The 21,063-nt window shown below is 42.0% G+C and overlaps 1 protein-coding gene across 1 annotated transcript in view; it reads right to left on the bottom strand.

The window, feature by feature from the left end:
• Positions 1-20,221, bottom strand: part of LOC136874323 (uncharacterized) — a 150,193-nt gene extending 129,972 nt beyond the window's left edge. The window contains exon 1 of the mRNA XM_067147966.2: positions 20,122-20,221. The gene's annotated coding sequence lies outside the window, so the exon portion shown is untranslated. The remainder of the gene's footprint in view (positions 1-20,121) is intronic.
• Between the last annotated feature and the right edge of the window lie 842 nt (positions 20,222-21,063).

Here is a 21,063-nt window from a genome sequence, read left to right as displayed (position 1 = left end):
GCTGTCGTCCGCCATCTTTAATCAATAGAGCACTGTGCTGCGGGTAATTTCGTCAGCTGTCATCCGCCATCTTTAATCCACAGAGCACCGTGCTGCTCTCTGTAGTAGCGGGTAATTTGAAAAGTTCTGTTAGCTGTCATCCGCCATCTTTAATCAAGAGAGCACCGTGTTGCCATCTTTAGCTAGATACCTTTGAACTGTGGTGGCGGCAAATTCCACGTGCTCTTGTTTAGTAAACAAACTCACGCGCTTTTTGTCAGCTGTCATCCGCCATCTTACATCGCAAACCTCAGTGCTACACTCTTTAGTTGAAAAATGGTGGCGGATAATTTAAAAAGAAAAATTCTACAGCAGCCATCTCTCGACGCTAATTGCACAAGATGGTGGCTATACATGACTCCTTAAAGGTGCTTATGCGAGATGATCGCTATACATAGTTTCTTATGAGACGCCCTTGGGATGCTTGCGCAAGATGGTGGTTATGCAAGGCTCCTTATGAGACACCCTAGGGATGCTTGCGCAAAATGGTGGTTGCTCTTATGAGGCGGCTTAAGGATCCTTGCACAAGATGGCTAGAGACGCCCCCCCACCCCTAAGGATGCTTGCGCAAGATGGCGGACGCAAGATGGCGGTTATACATAGCTCCTTATGAGACAGCTAGTACTCGATACAACATGTGATCAGAACATTGATTGATGTGTTCAGAACACAAAATAAGTGATCAAGACTAGAATCGAACACTGTACTCGATGTCGTCAACTTCAACATGTGATTAAAACATTGTTTGGTATGTTCAGAACACTACATAAGTAGAATCGAACGCTGTACAACATGTTAGGGGATACCTTTGTTCTAATAAGATCAGATTGAAACATAACAAGACTAGAATTGAACACTGCACTCGATGTCGTTAACCTTAACATGTGAACAGAACATTGATTGATGTGTTCAGATCACTAAACAAGTAGAACCGAACACTGTACAACATGTTAGGGGATACCTTTGTTCTAAGAAAATTAGATTGAAACATAACAAGACTAGAATCGAACACTGCACTCGATGTCGTTAACCTTAACATGTGATCAGAACATTGATTGATGTGTTCAGATCACTAAACAAGTAGAACCGAACACTGTACAACATGTTAGGGGATAGCTTTGTTCTAAGAAGATCAGATTGAAACATAACAAGACTAGAACTGAACACAGCACTCGATGTCGTTAACCTTAACATGTGATCAGAACATTGACTGATGTGTTCAGATCAGTAAACAAGTAGAACCGAACACTGTACAACATATTAGGATATACCTTTGTTCTAAGAAGATCAGATTGAAACATAACAAGACTAGAATTGAACACTGCACTCGATACAACATGTGATCAGAACATTGATTGATGTGTTCAGATCACTAAACAAGTAGAACCGAACACTGTACAACATGTTAGGGGATACCTTTGTTCTAAGAAAATTAGATTGAAACATAACAAGACTAGAATCGAACACTGCACTCGATGTCGTTAACCTTAACATGTGATCCGATACAACATGTTAGGGGATACCTTTGTTCTAAGAAAATTAGATTGAAGCATAGCAAGACTAGAATCGAACACTGTAAGAACATTGTTTGATGTGTTCAGAGCAAAAGTACAACTTCAATGATTTACCTAGTGTAAAACACACACTGTGCACATATCGCATAGCTATCTCGCCTATCACTTGCCTAGTATGAAAATCAAAAACACACTGTGCACATATCGCATAGCTAACTCGGCAACACTTCAAATGATTTGCTTAGTACGAAAATAAAAAAATCTATACCGCGTAGCTAACTCGTTCATCGCACTGCTAAGACGCTTAGTAATTGCAAATACACTGATATATGTCATACGAAAATCAAGAGAGCATACTGCGTAGCCAACTCGCTCGAGTCACTCGCTTAGTAATTGCAACACGGCTAGAACACTGATACACACACGGATAAGAATGTTGCGAGATACTACATACTTATATGTTTTTTTTAAAAAATATTGGGGGTGAAAGATCATAAATTATACGTACACATGTTGTCTCCTCCAAGTTGTAAGACGAAATAGACGCAGTACTGCGAGTTTCCGCTATAGCTGGCGAACGGAAGTAGCATGATACCTCAGCAAAAAAAAAAAAAAAAAAAAAAAAAAAAAAAAATACGCGTGAGCTTGCATACATGCAAGTCAGACACAATGATGGATACCGCGATTCAAATCCTGGTCACTTATGCCGTCAGGAAGGGCATCCGGCGAGCATCTAGCTGTAAATCCCCGATTCTCATGTTAGAAAGAGCAACTTGTTGTAAAACATTCTTAGTCCCAGTTCTTTGACGTCAGGAAGGGCAACCGGTCGAAAACAATAGTGTATGATGTAAGAGGCTAGATACTGCCAGTTCTGCGTCAGGAAGGGCAACTAGTCTTAAAACAAATTCTTCTGATTTAAAATCTTAGTTTTGCGTCAGGAAGGGCATCCGGCTGTAAAACAATAGTTCGTAATACAGCGATTTAAAATCTAAGAAGAGCATCTAGCTGTAAATCCCCGATTCTCATGTTAGAAAGAGCAACTTGTTGTAAAACATTCTTAGTCCCAGTTCTTTGACGTCAGGAAGGGCAACCGGTCGAAAACAAGAGTGTATGATGTAAGAGGCTAGATACTGCCAGTTTTGCGTCAGGAAGGGCAACTAGTCTTAATACAAATTCTTCTGATTTAAAATCTTACTTTTGCGTCAGGAAGGGCATCCGGCTGTAAAACAATAGTTCATGATACAGCGATTTAAAATCTAAGAAGAGCATCTAGCTGTAAATCCCCGATTCTCGTGTTAGAAGTTGTAAAACAGATTCTTAATCTGAGTTCTTTGACGTCAGGAAGGGCAACCGGTCGAAAGCAATAGTGTATGATGTAAGAGGTTAGATACTGCTAGTTTTGCGTCAGGAAGGGCAACTAGTCTTAACACAAATTCTTGCGATTTAAAATCTTAGTTTTGCGTCAGGAAGGGCATCCGGCTGTAAAACAATAGTTCGTAATACAGCGATTTAAAATCTAAGAAGTGCATCTAGCTGTAAAACCCCGATTCTCGTGTTAGAAGTTGTAAAACAGATTCTTAATCCAAGTTCTTTGACGTCAGGAAGGGCAACCTGTCGAAAACAATAGTGTATGATGGAAGAGGCTAGATACTGCCAGTTTTGCGTCAGGAAGGGCAACTAGTCTTAAAACAAATTCTTGCGATTTAAAATCTTAGTTTTGCGTCAGGAAGGGCATCCGGTTGTAAAACAATAGTTCGTAATACAGCGATTTAAAATCTAAGAAGAGCATCTAGCTGTAAATCCCCGATTCTCATGTTAGAAAGAGCAACTTGTTGTAAAACATTCTTAGTCCCAGTTCTTTGACGTCAGGAAGGGCAACCGGTCGAAAACAATAGTGTATGATGTAAGAGGCTAGATACTGCCAGTTTTGCGTCAGGAAGGGCAACTAGTCTTAATACAAATTCTTCTGATTTAAAATCTTAGTTTTGCGTCAGGAAGGGCATCCGGCTGTAAAACAATAGTTCATGATACAGCGATTTAAAATCTAAGAAGAGCATCTAGCTGTAAATCCCCGATTCTCGTGTTAGAAGTTGTAAAACAGATTCTTAATCTGAGTTCTTTGACGTCAGGAAGGGCAACCGGTCGAAAACAATAGTGTATGATGTAAGAGGTTAGATACTGCTAGTTTTGCGTCAGGAAGGGCAACTAGTCTTAACACAAATTCTTGCGATTTAAAATCTTAGTTTTGCGTCAGGAAGGGCATCCGGCTGTAAAACAATAGTTCGTGATACAGCGATTTAAAATCTAAGAAGTGCATCTAGCTGTAAAACCCCGATTCTCGTGTTAGAAGTTGTAAAACAGATTCTTAATCCAAGTTCTTTGACGTCAGGAAGGGCAACCGGTCGAAAACAATAGTGTATGATGTAAGAGGCTAGATACTGCCAGTTTTGTGTCAGGAAGGGCAACTAGTCTTAAAACAAATTCTTGCGATTTAAAATCTTAGTTTTGCGTCAGGAAGGGCATCCGGTTGAAAAACAATAGTTCGTGATACAGCGATTTAAAATCTAAGAAGAGCATCTAGCTGTAAATCCCCGATTCTCATGTTAGAAAGAGCAACTTGTTGTAAAACATACTTAATCCCAGTTCTTTGACGTCAGGAAGGGCAACCGGTCGAAAACAATAGTGTATGATGTAAGAGGTTAGATACTGCTAGTTTTGCGTCAGGAAGGGCAACTAGTCTTAAAACAAATTCTTGCGATTTAAAATCTTAGTTTTGCGTCAGGAAGGGCATCCGGCTGTAAAACAATAGTTCGTGATACAGCGATTTAAAATCTAAGAAGTGCATCTAGCTGTAAAACCCCGATTCTCGTGTTAGAAGTTGTAAAACAGATTCTTAATCCAAGTTCTTTGACGTCAGGAAGGGCAACCAGTCGAAAACAATAGTGTATGATGTAAGAGGCTAGATACTGCCAGTTTTGTGTCAGGAAGGGCAACTAGTCTTAAAACAAATTCTTGCGATTTAAAATCTTAGTTTTGCGTCAGGAAGGGCATCCGGTTGTAAAACAATAGTTCGTGATACAGCGATTTAAACTCTAAGAAGAGCATCTAGCTGTAAATCCCCGATTCTCATGTTAGAAAGAGCAACTTGTTGTAAAACATTCTTAATCCCAGTTCTTTGACGTCAGGAAGGGCAACCGGTCGAAAACAATAGTGTATGATGTAAGAGGTTAGATACTGCTAGTTTTGCGTCAGGAAGGGCAACTAGTCTTAAAACAAATTCTTGCGATTTAAAATCTTAGTTTTGCGTCAGGAAGGGCATCCGGCTGTAAAACAATAGTTCACGATACAGCGATTTAAAATCTAAGAAGTGCATCTAGCTGTAAATCCCCGATTCTCGTGTTAGAAGTTGTAAAACAGATTCTTAATCCGAGTTCTTTGACGTCAGGAAGGGCAACCGGTTGAAAACAATAGTGTATGATGTAAGCGGCTAGATACTGCCAATTTTGCGTCAGGAAGGGTAACTAGTCTTAAGACAAATTCTTGCGATTTAAAATCTTGGTTTTGCGTCAGGAAGGGCATCCAGCTGTAAAACAATAGTTAGTGATACAGTGATTTAAAATCTAAGAAGAGCATCTAGCTGTAAATCCCCGATTCTCGTGTTAGAAGTTGTAAAACAGATTCTTAATCCGAGTTCTTTGACGTCAGGAAGGGCAACCGGTCGAAAACAATAGTGTATGATGTAAGAGGCTAGATACTGCTAGTTTTGCGTCAGGAAGGGCAACTAGTCTTAAAACAAATTCTTGCGATTTAAAATCTTAGTTTTGCGTCAGGAAGGGCATCCGTCAGGAAGGGCAACCGGTCGAAAATAATAGTGTATGATGTAAGAGGCTAGATACTGCTATTTAAAATCCTAGGAGGGTATCCAGTTGTAAAACGGATTCTTGTGATTTAAAATCTCGCGTCAGGAAGGGCAACCGGTCGTAAAACAAATTCTCGCGTATTAAACTCCTGCGTCAGGAGGAGGCACTCGGCTTTAAAACATATTTTTAATCCCGGTCCTGCTACGTTAGGAACCACAACTAGCTGTAAAAACAGGAGCTTCAAACATTTACAGTTTTAAGCTTTAGGAACGGGTTATGGGTTACATTTTCTGTTCTACTACATAGAACACTATCTTTGAAGTTGTATCGGCGCAGTCTGAAGCGAGGTGCGGAATGTATGTGTTAGCTGAAATTGTACACTCGGCTTCCGGCTGCACTAACCTTGAACGAAGACACGGTGTGCTGATAAGCAACTTGTAACTCATAGAACGTCTTATTGCTAGATTATAAGCGTATTAAGGTTGTAAAATATTCTGTTCTGTAAAACTGAAATAGTCCTCCTCTGTGGTGTAGTAGTTAGTGTGATTAGCTGCTACCCCCGGAGGCCCGAGTTCGATACCCGGCTCTGCCACGGAATGTGTAGCATTTAGCCTATGTAAGTTCCTAACGTAAAATATCATGATTGTACGGAGAGGTTAAAACACAGTGCCAGCATATAGCCTACTCCTATCGAAAGAGCCTGCACGGCGCCGGCATGTGGGCTTCTCCTGGTGAAGGAGCCTGTACAAGGTTTAACACCCTCCATCAACAGCCCTTACTTAATACTAGCTTTTTTTTTGCACACCCTCGAAACTGCCTAAGAATGTAATATACTACCGTAGGGAGAGGGTAAAACTCGGTGCCAGCACATAGCCTACTCCTACCGAAGAAGCCTGCACACAGCTTAACGCCTCCATCCGACAAATGAATCACCCTCAACACTCTTGTACTCACAATCAGTTTCGGGGAAGCCTGCACAAGGTTTAACACCCCCATCAACAGCCCTTACTTAATGCTGGCTTTTTGCACGCCCTCAGCCTGCACACAGCTTATCACCTCCATCCGACAGATGAATCACTATCAAGATCTTGTACTCACAATCATTTTCGAAGGAGTCTGCACAAGGTTTAACGTCCCCATCAACAGCCCTTACTTAATGCTGGCTCTTTGCACGCCCTCGAAATTACCTGAGAATGTAATATGCAACAGTAGGATCACACCCATCCGACAAATGAAGCACCCTCAACACGGGTTTTACAGCTACATGCACTTCTTAGATTTTAAATCGCTGTATCACGAACTACTGTTTTACAGCCCGATGCCCTTCCTGACGCAAAACTAAGATTTTAAATCGCAAGAATTTGTTTTAAGACTAGTTGCCCTTCCTGATGCAAAACTGGCAGTATCTAGCCTCTTACATCATACACTATTGTTTTCGACCGGTTGCCCTTCCTGACGTCAAAGAACTCGGATTAAGAATCTGTTTTACAACTTCTAACACGAGAATCGGGGATTTACAGCTAGATGCTCTTCTTAGATTTTAAATCACTGTATCACTAACTATTGTTTTACAGCCGGATGCCCTTCCTGACGCAAAACTAAGATTTTAAATCGCAAGAATTTGTTTTAAGACTAGTTACCCTTCCTGACGCAAAACTGGCAGTATCTAGCCTCTTACATCATACACTATTGTTTTCGACCGGTTGCCCTTCCTGACGTCAAAGAACTCGGATTAAGAATCTGTTTTACAACTTCTAACACGAGAATCGGGGATTTACAGCTAGATGCACTTCTTAGATTTTAAATCGCTGTATCGTGAACTATTGTTTTACAGCCGGATGCCCTTCCTGACGCAAAACTAAGATTTTAAATCGCAAGAATTTGTTTTAAGACTAGTTACCCTTCCTGACGCAAAACTGGCAGTATCTAGCCTCTTACATCATACACTATTGTTTTCAACCGGTTGCCCTTCCTGACGTCAAAGAACTCAGATTAAGAATCTGTTTTACAACTTCTAACACGAGAATCGGGGATTTACAGCTAGATGCACTTCTTAGATTTTAAATCGCTGTATCGCGAACTATTGTTTTACAGCCGGATCCCCTTCCTGACGCAAAACTAAGATTTTAAATCGCAAGAATTTGTTTTAAGACTTGTTGCCCTTCCTGACGCAAAACTAGCAGTATCTAACCTCTTACATCATACACTATTGTTTTCGACCGGTTGCCCTTCCTGACGTCAAAGAACTCGGATTAAGAATCTGTTTTACAACTTCTAACACGAGAATCGGGGATTTACAGCTAGATGCTCTTCTTAGATTTTAAATCGCTGTATCACGAACTATTGTTTTACAACCGGATGCCCTTCCTGACGCAAAACTAAGATTTTAAATCGCAAGAATTTGTTTTAAGACTAGTTGCCCTTCCTGACGCAAAACTGGCAGTATCTAGCCTCTTACATCATACACTATTGTTTTCGACCGGTTGCCCTTCCTGACGTCAAAGAACTTGGATTAAGAATCTGTTTTACAACTTCTAACACGAGAATCGGGGTTTTACAGCTAGATGCACTTCTTAGATTTTAAATCGCTGTATCATGAACTATTGTTTTACAGCCGGATGCCCTTCCTGACCCAAAACTAAGATTTTAAATCGCAAGAATTTGTTTTAAGACTAGTTGCACTTCCTGACGCAAAACTAGCAGTATCTAACCTCTTACATCATACACTATTGTTTTCGACCGGTTGCCCTTCCTGACGTCAAAGAACTCGGATTAAGAATCTGTTTTACAACTTCTAACACGAGAATCGGGGTTTTACAGCTAGATGCTCTTCTTAGATTTTAAATCACTGTATCACGAACTATTGTTTTACAGCCGAAAGCCCTTCCTGACGCAAAACTAAGATTTTAAATCAGAAGAATTTGTTTTAAGACTAGTTGCCCTTCCTGACGCAAAACTGGCAGTATCTAGCCTCTTACATCATACACTATTGTTTTCGACCGGTTGCCCTTCCTGACGTCAAAGAACTCAGATTAAGAATCTGTTTTACAACTTCTAACACGAGAATCGGGGATTTTTAGCTAGATGCTCTTCTTAGATTTTAAATCGCTGTATCATGAACTATTGTTTTACAGCCGGATGCCCTTCCTGACGCAAAACTAAGATTTTAAATCCGAAGAATTTGTTTTAAGACTAGTTGCCCTTCCTGACGCAAAACTAGCAGTATCTAGCCTCTTACATCATACACTATTGTTTTCGACCGGTTGCCCTGCCTGACGTCAAAGAACTGGGATTAAGAATGTTTTACAACAAGTTGCTCTTTCTAACATGAGAATCGGGGATTTACAGCTAGATGCTCGCCGGATGCCCTTCCTGACGGCATAAGTGACCAGGATTTGAATCGCGGTATCCATCATTGTGTCTGACTTGCATGTATGCAAGCTCACGAGTATTTTTTTTTGCTGAGATATCATGCTACTTCCGTTCGCCAGCTATAGCGGAAACTCGCAGTACTGCGTCTATTTCGTCTTACAACTTGGAGGAGACAACATGTGTACGTATAATTTATGATCTTTCACCCCCAATATTTTTTTTAAAAAAAACATGTAAGTATGTAGTATCTCGCAACATTCTTATCCGTGTGTGTATCAGTGTTCTAGTCGTGTTGCAATTACTAAGCGAGTGACCCAAGCGAGTTGGCTACGCAGTATGCTTTCTTGATTTTCGTACGACATATATCAGTGTATTTGCAATTACTAAGCGTCTTAGCTTTGCGATGAACGAGTTAGCTACGCGGTATAGATTTTTTATTTTCGTACTAAGCAAATCATTTGAAGTGTTGCCGAGTTAGCTATGCGATATGTGCACAGTGTGTTTTTGATTTTCATACTAGGCAAGTGATAGGCGAGATAGCAATGCAGTATGTGCACAGTGCGTGTTTTACACTAGGTAAATCATTGAAGTTGTACTTTTGCTCTGAACACATCAAACAATGTTCTTACAGTGTTCGATTCTAGTCTTGCTATGCTTCAATCTAATTTTCTTAGAACAAAGGTATCCCCTAACATGTTGTATCGGATCACATGTTAAGGTTAACGACATCGAGTGCAGTGTTCGATTCTAGTCTTGTTATGTTTCAATCTAATTTTCTTAGAACAAAGGTATCCCCTAACATGTTGTACAGTGTTCGGTTCTACTTGTTTAGTGATCTGAACACATCAATCAATGTTCTGATCACATGTTGTATCGAGTGCAGTGTTCAATTCTAGTCTTGTTATGTTTCAATCTGATCTTCTTAGAACAAAGGTATACCCTAACATGTTGTACAGTGTTCGGTTCTACTTGTTTACTGATCTGAACACATCAATCAATGTTCTGATCACATGTTAAGGTTAACGACATCGAGTGCTGTGTTCAATTCTAGCCTTGTTATGTTTCAATCTGATCTTCTTAGAACAAAGGTATCCCCTAACATGTTGTACAGTGTTCGGTTCTACTTGTTTAGTGATCTGAACACATCAATCAATGTTCTGATCACATGTTAAGGTTAACGACATCGAGTGCTGTGTTCAATTCTAGTCTTGTTATGTTTCAATCTGATCTTCTTAGAACAAAGGTATCCCCTAACATGTTGTACAGTGTTCGGTTCTACTTGTTTAGTGATCTGAACACATCAATCAATGTTCTGTTCACATGTTAAGGTTAACGACATCGAGTGCAGTGTTCAATTCTAGTCTTGTTATGTTTCAATCTGATCTTATTAGAACAAAGGTATCCCCTAACATGTTGTACAGCGTTCGATTCTACTTATGTAGTGTTCTGAACATACCAAACAATGTTTTAATCACATGTTGAAGTTGACGACATCGAGTACAGTGTTCGATTCTAGTCTTGATCACTTATTTTGTGTTCTGAACACATCAATCAATGTTCTGATCACATGTTGTATCGAGTACTAGCTGTCTCATAAGGAGCTATGTATAACCGCCATCTTGCGTCCGCCATCTTGCGCAAGCATCCTTAGGGGTGGGGGGGCGTCTCTAGCCATCTTGTGCAAGGATCCTTAAGCCGCCTCATAAGAGCAACCACCATTTTGCGCAAGCATCCCTAGGGTGTCTCATAAGGAGCCTTGCATAACCACCATCTTGCGCAAGCATCCCAAGGGCGTCTCATAAGAAACTATGTATAGCGATCATCTCGCATAAGCACCTTTAAGGAGTCATGTATAGCCACCATCTTGTGCAATTAGCGTCAAGAGATGGCTGCTGTAGAATTTTTCCTTTTAAATTATCCGCCACCATTTTTCAACTAAAGAGTGTAGCACTGAGGTTTGCGATGTAAGATGGCGGATGACAGCTGACAAAAAGCGCGTGAGTTTGTTTATTAAACAAGAGCACGTGGAATTTGCCGCCACCACAGTTCAAAGGTATCTAGCTAAAGATGGCAACACGGTGCTCTCTTGATTAAAGATGGCGGATGACAGCTAACAGAACTTTTCAAATTACCCGCTACTACAGAGAGCAGCACGGTGCTCTGTGGATTAAAGATGGCGGATGACAGCTGACGAAATTACCCGCAGCACAGTGCTCTATTGATTAAAGATGGCGGACGACAGCTGTCAAAAAAGCACGTGGCTTTGTTTACTAAACAAGAGCACGTGGAATTTGCCGCCACCACATTTCAAAGGTATCTAGCTAAAGAGTACAGCACTGAGGTTTGTGATGCAAGATGGCGGATGACAGCTGTCAAAAAGCACGTGGAATTTGTCACCGGCACAAAGAGGGCAGCACGGTGCTCTCTGGCGGTTGACAGCTGTCAGAAAAGCACATGGGTTTGTTTCCAAACAAGAGCATGTAGAATTTACCACCACCACATAGAGGGCAGCACGGTGCTCTCTAGATTAAAGATGGCGGATGATAGCTGCACGTGGCTTTGTTTCCAAACAGGAGCATAAAGAATTTTTCAAATTGCCGCCACTACATTTCAAAGGTATCTAGCTAAAGAGTGCAGCACTGAGGTTTGCGATGCAAGATGGCGGATGACAGCTGTGACGTACCACATTTCAAAGGTAAGTAGCTAAAGAGGGCAGCACGGTGCTCTCTGGATTAAAGATGGTGGTTGACAGCTGCACGTGGCTTTGTTTCCAAACAAGAGCACGTGGAATTTGCCGCCACTACATTTCAAAGGTATCTAGCTAAAGAGTGCAGCACTGAGGTTTGCGATGCAAGATGGCGGATGACAGCTGTGACGTACCACATTTCAAAGGTAAGTAGCTAAAGAGGGCAGCACGGTGCTCTCTGGATTAAAGATGGCGGATGACAGCTGCACGTGGCTTTGTTTCCAAACAAGAGCACGTGGAATTTGCCGCCACCACATTTCAAACTAAAGAGTGCAGCACTGAGGTTTGCGATGCAAGATGGCGGATGACAGCTGTGACGTACCACATTTCAAAGGTAAGTAGCTAAAGAGGGCAGCACTGTGCTCTATGGATTAAAGATGGCGGATGACAGCTGCACGTGGATTTGTTTATCTCACGCTAGTGAGGTTAAGTTGGTAGCACTAAGGTTTAGGCCCGCCAAGATGGCAGCACTGCCGATGACAGGTGACGAATTTTACATCTACTACGATAAAGAGGGCAGCACAGTGCTCTGTGGTTTAAATATGGCGGATGACAGCTGTCAAAAAAGCACGTGGCTTTGTTTACCACGCGCTAGTTAGGTTAAGTTGGTACTACTGAGGTTTAGGCCCGTCAAGATGGCAGTACTGAGGTTAGCGATGCGTTGTTGTCTGTCAAAAAGCACGTGGCTGTCAAAAAACACGTGGCTTTGTTTACCTCACGCTAGTTAGGTTAAGTTGGCACTACTGAGGTTTAGGCCCGTCAAGATGGCAGCAGTGAGGTTAGCGATGCGTTGTTGTCGATGACAGCTGTCAAAAAGCACGTGGCTTTGTTTACAAATTCAAATCTCGCGCCAAAATTCAAATCTCCCGCCAAAATTCAAATTTCCCGCCAGAATTCAAATTTCCCGCGGGAGGAGGCGGCCGAACTGTCCAATTATACTACTCACGGTCGCTTCCTCCCTACTCCTATCTTTCTTCTTTCTTCATCCGTTTACCCACCAGGGTTGGTTTTTATCTTGGACTCAGCGAGGGATCCCATCTCTACCGCCTCAAGGGCAGTGTCCTGGAGAGCGAGACTTTGGGTCGGGGGATATAACCGGGGAGGAGGGCCAGTGCCTCGCCCAGGCGGCCTCGCCTGCTATGCTGAACAGGGGCCTTGTGGGGGGATGGGTAGATTGGAAGGGATAGACAAGGATGAGTGAAGGAAGCGGCCGTGGCCTTAAGTTAAGTACCATGCCGGCATTTGCCTGGAGGAGAAGTGGGTAACCTCGGAAAACTACTTCGATTATGGCTGAGGTGGGAATCGAACCCCTGTCTACTCAGTTGACTTCCCGTGGCTGAGTGGACCCCGTTCTAGCCCTCGTACCGCTTTTCAAATTTCGTGGCAAATTCCGGGGGCGGCAGCTAATCACACTAACCACTACACCACAGAGCGAACAAATACTGATATTCAAATTTAAAATAGATAAGTTAACACTACATTTAAAAAAATGTTTACCTCTCATGATAATGACAACAAAAATGGTCATTAGTCCCTGTGTTACCTATTGGGATAAACAGAAACGCTCATTTTATGGGAGAATTTCAGCAATACGCTCGGTCTTAACTCGACATAGTAGTACCGATATCGACTTATTTAGTAAATCAATAGGAATCTAAGTCTGTGCCATTCATGAAGGATAATCATTCTCCAGTCCAGCTTCATGGCTAAATGGTTAGCGTGCTGGTCTTTGGTTACAGGGGTCCCGGGTTCGATTTCCGGCAGGATCGGGAGCTTTTACCGTCATTGTTTTTTAATTTTGCTGGCACGAAGGCTGAGTGTATGTATCGTCTTCATCATCATTTCATCCTCAACACGACGCGCAAGTCGCCGACGGGCGTGCAATCAAAAACCTGCACCTGGCGAGCCAAACTCGCACTAAAAGCCATATGCCATTTCAATTTTTTTATCATTCTCCGCTCTGCACGGAGAAATCAACCATTCCAATTATTGGGATGATGTCCACATGTTTCTTCTTAAGCTAGGCCATCGAAGAGTGGTGGTGATTGTTTTAATAGAAAGTACAACTGGGCAACCATCCTCTATTAACGCTAATCGGAGGGAAAATGGAAGAGACCCTATCCTTCTAAAAACGAAGGTATCGGCAAAAAATATGGACGGGCCACGAAGGAGGTGAAAACAAAATACCGTCGGGGTAGAAAGAGGACAAGAGTTGACCAAGGGAGGTCAGATAGGAAAGACGACAGTTCACCGAAGATATGCTAGAAATCCATGCTCTCAATTAAATACTGTAAAAGAAAGTACGGTACCTATCTCAATATAAAGAATTCGTCTACGCAAGAATTACTAACGCATCCATAATCCTTTTCCAATTACGATAACAAGGACTTCATTACTAATGCTGCTCTGGTGATTAGAGTAAAAAACGAATACAGATTTCGAGGTTACATGAGCATGTCTTGTTTTGCGTTTCCTGTCATTTGTTTCTTTATGAGGTGACATGCGAGAGTACCTTGAGTCAGTTCTACGAATTCTCCAAATTGGTGTAATTATACTGGTCGGAAATGGACTTGAATGCTAGCTTCATCCAGTCTCGATAGAGTTATGAGTAGTGAGCAGAACATCCAACATGGTCCGATGGATGGCTGGCAACAGCCACACGGTTCTTTGGCTGAATACCTTCTACGACGACTTCATGATTTTGGCGACAAAATATTGCAGGTATAGTAATTATAATGTATTTTATTTTTTACCGACACAGACAGGTCTTATTGTGACGATGCGATAGAAAAGGGCTAGGAGTGGGAAGGAAGCGAACGTGACCTTAATTAAGGTACACCCTCAGCATTTGCTTGATGTGAAAATGGGAAACCACGGAAAATATTTTCAGGGCTGCCGACAGTGGGGCTCGAACCCACTATCTCCCGAATGCAAGCTGATAGCTACATGACACAAACCGCACAGCCACTCGCTCAGTCTTAACTCTAATGCTCAAAGTAATTCTATTCGTCTTCTTCCTGGCCTATTTCACAATTTATTGAGGTAGGCACTTAATGTGAATTTAGTGAATTTTTACGTACAGGTGCACTTACTGATGCCAACCCTGTGTGTTTCTGTGGTAGGTAGTTAGCAGTAGTGTAGGTGAAGAAAAGCGTATTAAGACGAACACAAACACCCAGTCCCAGGTGGTCCGCCTCTGTGGCGTAGTGGTTAGTGTGATTAGCTGCCACACCCGGAGACCCGGGTTCGATTCCCGACTCTGCCACGAAATTTGAAAAGTGGTACGAGGGCTGGAACAGGGTCCAGTCAGCCTCGGGAGGTCAACTGAGTAGAGGGGGATTCGATTACCACCTCAGCCATCCTCGAAGTGGTTTTCGGTGGTTTCCCACTTCTCCTCCAGGCAAATGGCGGGATGGTACCTAACTTAAGGCCACGGCCGCTTCCTTCCTTTCCTCTTCCAATATTCCCATCCTTCACAAGGCCATTGCTCAGCATAGAAAGTGAGGCTGCCTGGGTGAGGTACTGGTCTTCCTCTTCCCGACCCAAAGTCTCACACTCCAGGACACTGCCCTTGAGACGGTAGAGGTGGGATCCCTCGCTAAGTCCGAGGGAAAAACCAACTGTGGAGGGTAAAAATTAAGAAGAAGTTATAAAAACTTGATTCATTAAATTGACTTCTTTGGTATTTCTTATCCAAAACTCACATTTTGCAATTATCGTTCCAAAATCAAGGAAACAGAGAATTTCAAAATTTTCCATTAGACACTGGTTGCAATTCTGTGACAAATGCGTCTCAGTCGATGTAAGAGAAAAGGTCCACATTTGAGCCTCCTGAAACGTCTGATAAAATTAGTGTGACAGATATGCCACGCAGGACATTATAGGATTAACAGAAAGGAGTCAACCATTTGACGAACGGTGACAATTTTTTTAAAAATTATTGTTACGAATAAAACTCCATCAATTACATTACTCTAATTTATTTCAGGATGACCTAATAAAAGCACACACACGCACATGTTTAAACGCAAACAATTTTAATCAGTTATGAATGGCCACACTAATTACCAATCTATTTAAAAAATCGCTCTACCTTATGGCGCAGCAAGGGTCCAGCCCGTTCCTTTACCTGGGACACTAATCCTTACTTTCACTTTCCCCCAAGTTCCAGTCACCTCCTACAGCCACTGCGCGTAGACAGCTGGATTTGAACACAGTGCCACTGGCTATACAACACACGACGACTGTTCGTTGGTTCGGCTCCACAGATGTACTTCACACAGTCCCATGCAGTGAACGACTAAATAGCTCAACAGTATTCAACAGCAGGACGATACTCACAACAGCGAACATTAACACAGGTTAATTTATCCTCACACTCACAATAGCGCGTTTCCTCGCTGGCTCACGGCGATTCTCAGTCCACAGAATTACACGAACATACAGTACAGCCTACCGTTCTGTCGCCTCCAGTTACACATTGATTGGTCTCTCCGACACCACAGCAGCAGCTCCTCGTTCAGACCTCGGTGGAACACTGGCGACAGCCAATACCTCTGTCGCCCTCAGCCCAGCCACCGAACCCCAACTCCATGAGTGTCACACTGACTCCCCCACGGAGACCAACTCTGACTCCAAATCCAACACTTGAATGACTATACGCGGCTTGCCTCCCTTTTTTTAAGCTCACGTGATTTCATCCAAAAATTTCACGATGTCACTAGAAGCAGACATTCCCGTTGAATCTCCAACGAACTCACAGGTAAGCTGGCCGACGAGAACAATACACGGAAAGGCCGGCACCACCCACAAGCCGGCTGGGAGATCCCAGGTCGTCGGAGTCACCAGCCCCTTCCTGTAAGTACCGAAAGGGGCTACCACGGGGCTGGCACGTAACAATATAATAATTATTATTATTCAAATTGTGTTGTGTGTTTAACGTCAGACGAAGGGGCCATTCAAAATGAACATTAATTAAACAATACATAAACACAGATGTTTGCTATCTGCATATCTGATGGAATCATTCAGTAGTGGCGGCTCGTGGCTGTAAAGTATGGTGAAGAGCTATTACCCGTTCGATTTCGAGCGACAGATTTAGGAACTTCTTTCTTTCTTTCTTTCTTTCTTTCTTTCTTTGTTTCTTAATCTGTTTACCCTCCAGGGTAGGTTTTCCCTCGGACTCAGCGAGGGATTCCACCTCTACCACCTCAAGGACAGTGTCCTGGAGCTTCAGACTCTGGGTCGGGGGATACAACTGGGAGGATGACCAGTACTTCGCCCAGGCGGCCTAACCTGCTATGCTGAACAGGGGCCTTGGTGGGGGAGGGGAAGATTGGAAGGGATAGACAAGGAAGAGGGAAGGAAGCGGCCGTGGCCTTAAGTTAGGTACCATCCCGGCATTTGCCTGGAGGAGAAGTGGGAAACCACGGAAAACCACTCCCAGGATGGCTGAGGTGGGAATCGAGCCCACCTCTACTCAGTTGATCTCCCGAGGCTGAGTGGACCCCGTTCCAGCCCTTGTACCACTTTTCAAATTTCGTGGCATTGCCGGGAATCTAACCCGGGCCTCCGGGGTGGCAGTTAATCACACTACACGACAGAGGAGGACAAGATTTAGGAACTACGTGTTGTTTTTGGTTGTTTTGTACTCGTACCTCGTACCTGTTTCTGGCGGAGGGTCCAGCACGTGACCACGATTTATTGAATTTAATGTTTCGTCATGACCACGAAAAGCTAGTTCTTGCTTACTTAAATAGAGCACTGCATCAATTACCAACTGAAGGAAAAGCCTATTTAAATGTACATTTTCACTGAACTGCACAATTACAATATTCAGTCTGGCATTTTCCTTCAGGACATCAGAGATCGTGTTTTGGTTTGTTTCCAATGTCTTGAAATCTAGCTGCCGTATTTTATGTTCTGCAGAGTCTGAGTGCTTATGCAAAGAACGTGTTCTGTTCAAAAGGGCTGAACATCCGTTTTTATTCCAAACGTTATTTTTATTGATAAACGGCAAGCAGGCCCAACAAAACAACTTCTGTAGAGCTGGAGAGGAGCACAACCATGGAAATTCCTTAAACCACGATCGTTTGAAACTAAGATTGTAAGATTTATCGGAATGTTTCACTTCTTTTGTAGCACAAATTTGCAGTGATTCAGTAGGGCGATCAAAACGTAGAACTTCATTCTGATCTTCGTTTCTCCAACGTGAAAATAGTGTTTATAATAAAATGCACACTATGTCATAAATAGGACACATATTTAAATAAAACAGCACAACACTGCGAATGAACCACGATACGCAAGTACTCGTACTTCACACAGGATGACGCAGGGAAGACGAAACATTCCGCTCTTCCGTCAACTTCACTAGCACATTCCGCTATGTGGAAAGTACGCGGGTGACGTCATGGTTGTCATGGCAACCGCCAAGGCCAAGCGCTAGGTGGGAGCACTTGGGTGGTAGAGGCAAGACCAACTACAATTATTACATCAGACCCTAATGCAGAAAAAACATGACGAACATCGGCGTGCGATATGAGAGGTTGAGGGAAAGGTTATGCAAGTTTATTCCGAGTCACCAAAAGAAAATATCACAAGTCGAACCTCATGAAATGCAACTCACTGACTCAAAATATGAATAATTAAACACCATAAATAGCGTTATCGCGTATTGTAAGTCTAAATGAAATTTCAGAGGGGAGAAAACGAAGGGAGAATTATTGTATCAACGTCAGGTTGAAACACAGAGTATAAAAATATTTCACATATGAATCTCCGGTCAGCAAATACGATATATAGATGTCAACAAAGTACATTATTAACCTTACATTAAATACCGTACTATGTAACACCACCATTAACCACAGCCCATTATGTAAAACACGCAAACAAATTTCCCCAACAAAATTTCAACCCTCCAAAATCCACCTGTAGACTATTGTTGAGTAGGTACAAGCGATATTTGTATGATAAACTTGACCGTCTAAAGCTCTCGTCACCTTAAAACTCATCAGAATTGATGGCATAATTGTATTTTATATAAAAAAGAACATAATCCTCACGTTAACTCACGGGAAATGGGGTTAGGTTTAGTTTACGCATGTTCACTGTAAAACGTTGAAAATTAATTAAGTTACATCATTCTTGCACCACCGTTTAAGATTAATTTAGTCTCTACATCATAAATCTTGGTCATGATTTTCCGGATCTTTCTGGGACTAATTTAATTTTCTTTGTAGTAAGGTAGCCTACGTTGGCTGATAGGGTAAATGCTAGGATAGGCATCATTAGTTTTAACTTCGGAAATTTGCGCGGCACTGGAATTAGATCACCACCTTCTATAGGTATATGTCTTCCCTCAGAATACATTCGATTTCAAAAATGATAAAATCATTAATGCACACAACATTATTAGTCCTATGATTCGTTTCGAAGTTTTCCTTACGAATGCTCTTAACCCAATTTTGCCTTAATACTAGGTCTATTGGAAACGGGAACACTGAGCTCTTACTTACATCCAGGCACACAGCACATTGAACTATAAACATATTGCATAGGCAACTAAAAATAAAGAAAGTACTTTCGGAGAAGAACACGAGAATCAAAATTAACCTAATCACCACCGACATTGTTGGAATAAATAAGCTCTTTGAGAACAAACAGCTTCTTACGGCACTGAAAGAGGATCTATAATCTTCTTAAGATTATAAATAAATATCATGTACGATTAATAATATTCAAATTTTCATAAATATTTGGTAACAACACGGCTTACACAAATCAAAACAAACGCATGCTAGCACTCCAGCTGCCGCCATTGTGGACAGTTTCGATAGGTCGGTTAAGGTCTGAGGTATTGTAGTTGGTCTTGGTAGAGGCAACTGCGGAATCTCTCGTCTTCACTCAGTCTCACGCGCCGTACTGTGGCCGACAGCCGGCGCTTTCGTGAGTTCCCCTGGTTCTCATCAGGTGATGAGGTGCTCCAAACGCCGTACAATAAAAAATTTTCTTTCCGTAAAACCAACAAATATCATACGAAAAATAAATTTAAGTGATTCATTATGGTAAAAATAAGTGAAGTGGCACTTCACCTACTTCACCTGAAAAGCCGCCCTTGTCATTCAGAACGATTTACATAAACATCAACGTTAACAACGTCATTAGACGCTAACATAAAGGTTTGCATGAAAGTTTGCTATCTCCAAATTTTCAATGTTTATGTAAATATGATTTAGTAACATCGCACAATCGCAAAGCGTGGCGTGGCGTAGAATGTTGAGACTTGTCACCGATCAAGCCAGTTATAAAATGATGTATTAAAAAAAAAAAAAAAAAAAGGCACCACAGGGGGAAGGGGGGAAGTACTTCTACCCAAAAATCTGTCTTTGCTACTGACCAGCAGGCCTACCACCACACTCATTCAAGTCTTCCGCGTGAAAAGACGCTAATGCTCTGCTGCCAACCCTCACAACACGCGGGATGCAAGCCAGAGGCCCAAATGAATCAAAATTTCTGGTCTCAGATGTTACATTTCAATATACGAATATTAAAAAAATAGGACAAATATGGTCATAATAATACTTACTATTATTGCATGCGACCATGGAGGTTTGGCTGGCGCATGCTCGTATAGGGGTTTACTGTTACACTGATACGGACTAGGCCCAAGAGAAAGCCTCTTCCCGCACTCTTCCACCCTCCGAAACCGTCCACCTTACATCTCAAACCCCGCACCAACACTATATCCTCGGACGAACTCTCAAGAGCCCGTGCCTTATCTTCAACCTGAAACATTTATCAGTGAACTGTGCACTGAATGTCAGTCACCTAAGTTTGATGACTTATTGCTGAACAGTCTTCCTTATTGATGAGAATTTACAGTTTTACAATAAAATATAATTTTCTTAGCATTATTCGAGTCCAAAATTTGACTTCAAATGTCGAGATTTTTTAAAAAAAATTCGTTCTCTGGGGAGGACAACGTCCGGTAATCCTTAAGGGCCGCCCGCTAGTGACCACAGGGTTTCTGTTAATTTGCATATAATTCTCAGATTGTTTTCTGTAAACATATCTACCATAGAAGTTGGCATTTTTAAAAATTTCGATTTCGAAACATTTTCTCTGCATTGTCTTCAATTGGTCATCAAGGACACATTGGACATTCTACGCTCTCTCCGAGAGTTGTGCGGATATATGTGTATCCGCCGTAGAGCCGAAAATGATCGTGTCTGCAGAATTCGCACCACTAGACCTTTGGGCTGATCCAGAACATAAACTTCCCTTTATGCCTATTGCCACTTAAAAGTAACAGCGTTTGAACATTTTGGAATTATCGACTGATTTAATCTTAAATTCCAGAGATTCCAGCTTGATTTGAGGCTACTAGAGCGTGCAACGTTTTTATTAAGTTAGGGGTTAATTGGTATTTATAACACAAGCCAACATGATTTTGCGGTAAAATATAAAATATGTAATTCTTATGGAAATCGCTGCCCTGATTCCGAAAATGATGCTATTTTTTTTTCCT

This window comes from Anabrus simplex, chromosome 5, assembly GCF_040414725.1.
Source record: "Anabrus simplex isolate iqAnaSimp1 chromosome 5, ASM4041472v1, whole genome shotgun sequence".
Lineage (NCBI taxonomy): Eukaryota > Metazoa > Arthropoda > Insecta > Orthoptera > Tettigoniidae > Anabrus > Anabrus simplex.
The sequence above is the reverse complement of the archived record's forward strand: the minus strand, read 5'-3'. Positions and strand labels throughout refer to the sequence as shown.